This window comes from Petromyzon marinus, chromosome 74 (genome assembly GCF_048934315.1).
Source record: "Petromyzon marinus isolate PM22_M1 ecotype Great Lakes invasive population chromosome 74, UKy_Petmar_22M1.pri1.0, whole genome shotgun sequence".
Lineage (NCBI taxonomy): Eukaryota > Metazoa > Chordata > Hyperoartia > Petromyzontiformes > Petromyzontidae > Petromyzon > Petromyzon marinus.
This window is the reverse complement of record NC_133740.1, coordinates 2,066,897-2,074,528: the sequence shown is the minus strand read 5'-3', so window position 1 is coordinate 2,074,528 and position 7,632 is coordinate 2,066,897. Positions and strand designations below refer to the sequence as shown.

The 7,632-nt window shown below is 39.6% G+C and overlaps 1 long non-coding RNA gene across 1 annotated transcript; it reads left to right on the top strand.

Moving 5' to 3' along the window:
• Nucleotides 1-298: 298 nt before the first annotated feature.
• Nucleotides 299-7,132, top strand: LOC142907048 (uncharacterized). The gene is made up of 3 exons (XR_012930656.1): nucleotides 299-2,577; nucleotides 4,115-4,170; nucleotides 4,598-7,132. It is a non-coding gene; the product is annotated as an uncharacterized LOC142907048 (long non-coding RNA).
• The last annotated feature ends 500 nt before the right edge of the window (nucleotides 7,133-7,632 follow it).

The following is a 7,632-nucleotide window of genomic DNA, read 5'->3' as shown; positions in this document are numbered from 1 at the left end:
GTATTTAAATTGAAAAAACACAACTGTTATACTGAGATATGTATTTTTATGTTCAGGTCATCTCCTGTTGTGGAATCTACTCCCCCAGGTTCCCAGGATGTGAATGCTAGTTATCACCAGGTACAAATGTCAAAGTGTTAACTCCTAGGTCAAATCAAAATACATTTTTATCCATGCCCATCAGTTAATCCTGACCCTCTCATGATACTAGTGGCTATCTGATCCCTTTTTTCGATGGGTGATCGAGGAATTGCAATAACCCCATGTTGGCCACAATACATTGGCTGCATTGCGATTATGACAAGTCGCAAACCTACAGTGAAAGCTAATTATAGATGAGCGACCTCACCCTTGATCGGGCTCATCAGCATGACCTTCCCTGCATAGCTATACAGGAGAGATGGGTGCTTATTTATCAATGTGTATGCTGGCTCTTTTGGGCTTATTAGTTCCTGTGAATTTTCCCGTAAAGATTTATGGTCTCAACATTTGTAGCATTGGTATGTTTATCTTGTTAGTGTGTGTGACTTAAAAATAAGCAAGAGATCAATTTACATTGCTATGTACCAATCGGTATTTTGTAGGCTGTAATTTTAGTTTAAAGGCAATTTTTGAACTTGCTGATGTGGCCACAAGTGGCAACTGGTACTAACATTCACTTTCTACTTTGTTTCTGAGAATATTTTTTTGTTTTATGGGGATGCATGACCCCGGCAGTACCTGTGTATAATACCTGTTATGACTTCTATCTTTTACCCATAATATGACACATTTCTATTTACGCGCTCTAACCCAAAAAACCTCTCATGGATAATATTGGTCGTGTAAAGCCTATGTGTTAATTTTTTTTATTTTTACGTCTGCAATCACAACCGCTAAATCTTTAGAACACTTTAACACTGAGGATGTGATTTTAACTTGTTTCTTATTAGTTGGCTGCAACGGACCAAAATAACATCAACATGGGGAAAATGTACGTACTTTGCATTTATTGTAGTTTACAATATTTCCATTGCCATTATAAACAAGGTGAATATTTTTCTCCATGTTTCATTTTTGTAACTATTTGACCAGATGGTGTCAGTAAATACAAGTGATAGCAAGGAACTCGCATAAAAGGCAGATTTAGCCACTTCACAGAGCTTCATATAGGGAAACAATACACCGCATTCCCATATTTATTTAATAGCGGACTGACCTATGTTTGGGAACTGGAAAAGTGGGTCAAGTCGGGGTTCCCACGGCAGTGGGGCACGAGGTCAAGAAAGCTGTGATCGGGCCACTCGACCTGCTTTAGCTAGGATGGAAACAGTGGTGACTTCATAGTAAACATTTTCAAAACATTGAGACAACCCAAACATACGTTCTTTATATATTTTTTCATGGATTGTTGCCTTCCAGCCATGCAGGGGATGGCAGGGAAGGGGTTTAATCCAAGTCAATCAATCTTCTTGGGAGAAGAACCAAGCCAATCAATTCCAGGAACAGCGCAGCTTGCGTCTCGTTTGTAATCGCAGAGACGTAGCATCAGTTTGCTTTTAGGGCAGCGGTGAGGAACTTACGGCCTGTGGGCAACATATTGACCACAAATTAATTTTATATGGCTAGCAGCCACATGATGCTGACCACTTCAAAACTACCCACAAATCATACTTATCCATAACGGCAAGCATTTTAGCCTCACTTATCCGGTGCTGCAGGGGAATATTTTTGACCGGGAAACACTTTCTAATTCTAGCACACTCAATCAGTGCAGTCTTTGTTATGCTTGGTCAGCGTGCACTTTGTTTTCCCTGTTATTTTATATAGCTAAGGTGTGTGCTGATGTGTAGCCAGCCAAAGTTATTTGAGAGCTCTTAATTGGTGTTTCATAAAGAAAAGGTTCAATATGAAATCCAAATGTAGACCTTCAGGGTCGATATCAAGGCTTTTAATCTGTTTCTGGTCTATAACCAATTGCCTTGGATGCATCTGATCTCAGAAGCGAAGTAGTGTTGAGCCTGGTGGATAGTGCTTGAAAGAGCACCCACCACAGCAGGTTCTTTAGAAGAAGCTGGAGTGCTGCGTGATTTGCAGCAGAGGGCAGTGCAGCAACATCCATTTCCACGCTCCCACATCTATATACTGGAAGCCTTCACTAACCTGCACCGACTAGCCTGGTGAAGTATGGTCAATTAACTCACACGACCCCCACTTTGTGTGGAGGTCCTCATCCAGCAGAAAATGTTGGAAAGGGTTACAAATCTATATTCATATTTTGTTATATCCATGTTTATTACATGATAGTGCGTGCCCCATTCATGTTTAAACTCTGCATACTTTGGTAAACATGCAAATAAATGTGTTTCATCGCACATTTTATTCCATTGAGCAATGGCCATTTCACATCGGTAATTAAAAACTGTCCCGAATGTACCTTATTTAATACATACAGTACCTCATGGCTTTCAGTGTGAACCGTTACAGGAAGAGCGCTTATGAAATGGATGAGAATTGTGATGAAATTCAGTCTTCAGCTACGTGCCAGAGCAACGATCTAAATTAGACCAATTTAATGAATGGCTGTAACTCTTTAAGGTAAGTTTATATCACTCCACGGGTCTCTTCTGACATAACTGTGGTGTTTATGAGCAGGGTGGTGTGTAAAGTTTTCGCATTTGGCTCATCCATTTCTCTGCATAAGCAACCACCCTGCTGTGGAAGGAGTCATATTTCATTCCCAATTGTGATGTTCACCTTTTATCCATACTTACATGTATTAAGCCAATCCACAGTTTCTGAATGAATGTATTTCTGTGGTTAATGACCAGCAAGGGTGCTTTCTGTGGTGCATTGTGGTTTTCTAGGCTGCTTGTCATCCTATTACACTGCCTTGTGTTGGCTTTAGGGAATGTCTCGGATGTGACAACTACAACAGTATTTATTGTATTTGATGTCTCATCCTAGAGCCGCAAACATGTTTACCGATACTATGTTATTCTGTATATTTTCGGTTTGGTTAATTATCAGAATTCATTTTAAAAAAATGCATTGGAAGTGTTTTGTATTAAAATATATATGATTTAACTTTAATGTCTATTAACCTATGTATTCACTTTGGATGTTTAAGTATGTCTTACTGATCTAATACAAACGGGACACGTTTTGACACATCTCAGATAATAAAGTTCAATGTCAAAGTAGTTTCCCACTCAAAAATGGGGTGGAGTTTCTATGCTACAATACGATTTTGCGTCTGAATGCATCTCAAGATGTTGTTTTATTTCCTTGTACCTTCAAGCTCGTGCTAAACACTCCGCATTTATAGCGGGCCCATGCGATTCCAACGGAGGTTGACTTGTCTCTTCCCACAAGGTCGTAAAAAATTGTTCTCAAACCCCGAGGGATAAATTGCTGAGTCAGCTTTCAGTTTAATTCTGAACACATAGAATTATAACAGACAGCCATGCACTCTAACCACTGGACCACCCTGCCAAATTAATATATTATTAGTTAAATTGATACACTCACTGAAATAATATTTTAACTTTATTGAATTATCCACTATTTAAGGTTAAACAAAATAAAATAATAGTTGCATCACTAATTTCATCCTTGGCAAACCACACACTTGCTGCACACTGATATTTTTGTGCGGTTGATGTTTATTAATGGTCATTCTTACGACTTAGTTGTTTATTTTAGTTTCACCTTAACAATGGGCAGGAGTAACTCGGATCCATGCACGGAAAATGCTGATACCTAAATCACCGACTCTTTTCTGTGTGCAACTATGGCTATTGAACTCCAAACCATGGACCGGGTAACTTCGCACTCCCCCAAATATGAATTCGCCATTTCTCAAAGCAATTAAATGGCAAAATCACGTAACTTCTGATTCTCTGCATTGTTGCTGTTTGTAAACCATAGGAAATAATATGGATAAACTTGATTATACTACACTATTCTGGTCAATACAGGTTGGGGGAGCATACACTTTGGAGTATAAGTATTTAATTTAGTTAATTGGATTAATTAATCAATTCCATCATTGTGGGTATTTTCTTTCGGGAGGAAATTAAAAAGTTGGAATTGCAAACTATTCTTAAAGTAATAATGATTGTTTTTTTTACAGTTCATCTTATCACTGTGAACGGTTGAATCGGGTTTCTAATTCTCCTATAAACTGAGGTGAGTAAATCCTCCATAAATGATTGCAATTAAATGCTTATTTATGTAAATACATGTTTTTAAATGAATGTGTTATAAAAAGAAAACAAATCGGTGGCAGAATAGCTTCGTGGTTGGCAAGTTTACCACTCCACAAGTTTTAAGTGAATTGTTAAATGCTGCCAGCCTCCAGGAATGCGTGGGTTATTACCAAACCATGGATTGTGTAGTAACATAGACAAGAACCCTGATATCGCTTGCTAGCAAGAGCATACTTTTAACATGGTTTTATACAATCATAATGTATTGTATTTCGAAATAGCTCTTACACAATGCTATAAAATATACGGTTTTTTTGTGACTGAATACTAGTCAATAATTAAATTAACTGTCAGGATTTGTGGTCACAATATAATTCAATAACCATTATTTTTTTACTTTTGTGCAGGAAGATTTGGCTACACCTGCTTCTTACATAGTGCGGGTCATCACCAAGAATTGGAACCCTAAACAAATGCAGCACTTACTGATTCAATCCAGTCCGTGTCTCTTTCTGCTTCTTCCAGAGCACTGCTCGACTTTGGAATTATCCCATCTCTTTTCGAAAGTTCATATAATCTTTGGTTCTATTGGGTAAAGTCACGTAGGTGAAAATAAAATAACAATTTTTATTTTCACCTACGTGAAAATACACCTACGTGAAAATAAAAATTGTTATTTTATTTTCACCTACGTGACTTTCACCTACGTGAAAATAAAAATTGTTATTTTATTTTCACCTACGTGACTTTACCCAATAGAACCAAAGAGTATGGATCCTAGCAGTCACGAAAGCTTTAAATCTAGAATTCATATAATCTTACTCAAATAAAAAAAATGTATTACCTTTCATTAATGCTAACTTTTACTTGAACTTATTTTTGCATTGAAAAAAGAGGCCGGTACAGAGCACAAGCAATGAAAAAAGGAGTAGAGATCTACCGAGTAAACTAACAAACACACCGAGTTAACGTGTCACCATCAATATAAATCTCGTAGGGCAACCAACTACCTTATGTCATGTCCATGGAGTGGTGCATCAAGAGTCTGTCCCCTCCACCGGTCTCCTCGACCATGCACACCTTCACGGCAGGTTCAATAGGGACAGGGACCATTTAGCCTTAAGTTCCCGTTCCCTGCCCCTAAACTTATGGCTAAGTTGCTCTGTTCCTGTAAGGGCTAGGAAGGCGTTGGGCCACATTTTCCAGGAGGGAGGTTCATGATTCGTCCGATTTGCCAGGATAGTCTTCCTTACAGTGAGATGAACGATTTTTAGTCATGCGTGCTGGTGTTTTAATGCACCGTTTGGTTTGAGGCCCCATCGCGTTGATTTGATTCAGGGGCTAAGGTTGGTGCCACAGATGTTATTTAAAATAATTGGTAATGTCGGAGTAAAATTTCAGTATATCTGGGCATGACCAAAAGGCATTAAGGTCTGTCTGAGCCATGCCTGGAGGGAATCAAGGGCAGTCTAGGGAAGCTTATGTGAATTTGCTCTTTCATTGGTCAAATAGGTGCCGTGCATACATTTGAATTGGATAAGCTTTATTGGTAGCGATCTAGGGCCTGACACAGCGGCCTGGCAGATTTGAATTAATTTCTGTTGGAGGATGTCCTGGCCCAGGAGCTTATTCCAGAGTGTTCTAGTGTCACATGGTACAAGTAACAAGGGAAAATATAATGGGGAGGATGTGGTCCACCTGTATAGGGAAAGGGAGTAATTGAAAATTATGAAAGTGTGCAGCAAACAAGGTGTCAATCACAATTGAGTGTGCCCAGCTTCCGATAAATATGGACCACCCCACCACACAAAGCCCAAAGTGGGTGGTGAACGTCATCTAAGGCTAAAAGTGCCTTAAGGGTGTGTGAGTGTTTGGGAACGTGTAGGCTTAGGTGTGTCGGGATAAAGGGGTCATCCTGTAACATTGTGAGCGCACCGTGTTGTCCCAGAGATACGCTACTGCGTGACAACTGGCAGGGTGGCTTGTCTAAAAATTTAAGACAGACCAACCCTATTGAATCGCCTCAGGTGAATGGGCACGACTGTTCTCACTAGACTTGACCCACAATACACAGGAGTGACTTGGCTTACCGAAAATATAATAGTAACACCGATAAAGGTGAGCCTGGAACAGCAGGCAAGAGACTAGGTGCCACACCTAATGCTGCGTATAATCAAAAATCCCTCACTGTCCACAAGACGGTATGCTTCTAGTCTATAATTAAGTGTCGGTGCCTCTAGCCGGTCGAGGATATTGGTGTGCAGAGTGATCAAAGTTCTTGTCTGGGGTTTTGGTGATGGCATCCCACTAATCTGTCGGTTCCTTAAAAAATGCGACCAGGGGATGTTATAACTTGCCTGTACTTGCTCAAAGGATAACAACCCTACTTAGATAAGGGGTTGTCAACTTTTTCCACTCCTGCCACTTTCCAGCTGGGCCACTTGATGCCCTTACCTCTTATTCTCAACGAAGTGTTTACCCCATAGCGGGGATCATTACATCAGCCATACGAAAGAAGATGATATTACTGGTTTTTAAAAATCCAAAAAATGTATTTTTATTATTTTACGAGTGTTTTTAAGTCTGTACGCTCTCCCGTTTTACGTACGTTAACGAGAACGTACTCAACTTATTTATACCCTATCCCGTTTTACGTACTGTGGCACGTTGTGATAACGTACTCGAGATTTACGAACTTTACCATTTAGACCCAACATTGTTTACGCTGTTTAGCGACATTTACGTGCCAGGTGGCGCCGAAGCGTTCGCGTCCCTGACTGATCCACCATCCCATCTCTTCGATAAAAATTTCTGGTTTTTAGGGATGCATCCTGGGCGTAAATCGGGGTATGTCTGTTTGTAAAAGTATGGTTTAAACTTTGCCGAAGTGCCTTAAACTTTGTGGATGACATGTGCTCGACAATAAAGATTTTAAAAATGTCGGACTTGTGTATTCACCCATTACTTGAAGGATACACTATACTGCATTACTTTGGCTGTTGAAAATCACTTGTTTTTCTTGTAAAGGATGATGGCCTATTTAGGTTGTTTTTCATGGAGTAGAGGGTAGCCCTGGCCTTTCTCCACTCTACTTACTGGTTGTTATTCCACCATTAGTGTCACCCTTGCTATGTTGCCCACCCTCAATAATCACCAGACATCATGGGACCTCCCTTGCCAGTATCAAAATATAATAATAGGTTTTACCCTTTCTGGCAATAAAACAGGTGTTAAGATTTTGATTTAAAGCTTTCGTGACTGCAGGAATTCATATAATAAAAGGTGTTAAAATGTTAAAACACCAAACTGAAATATTTTGCAAGCATCCATGTCTGCATCAAGCACATATACTTGTGGTGAGCATGCAAACAAACACGTGCTCTGATAGTATATGCAGTCTTTGAAACGGATTGATCCACACCAGAGATCGCTTTCTTTAAAG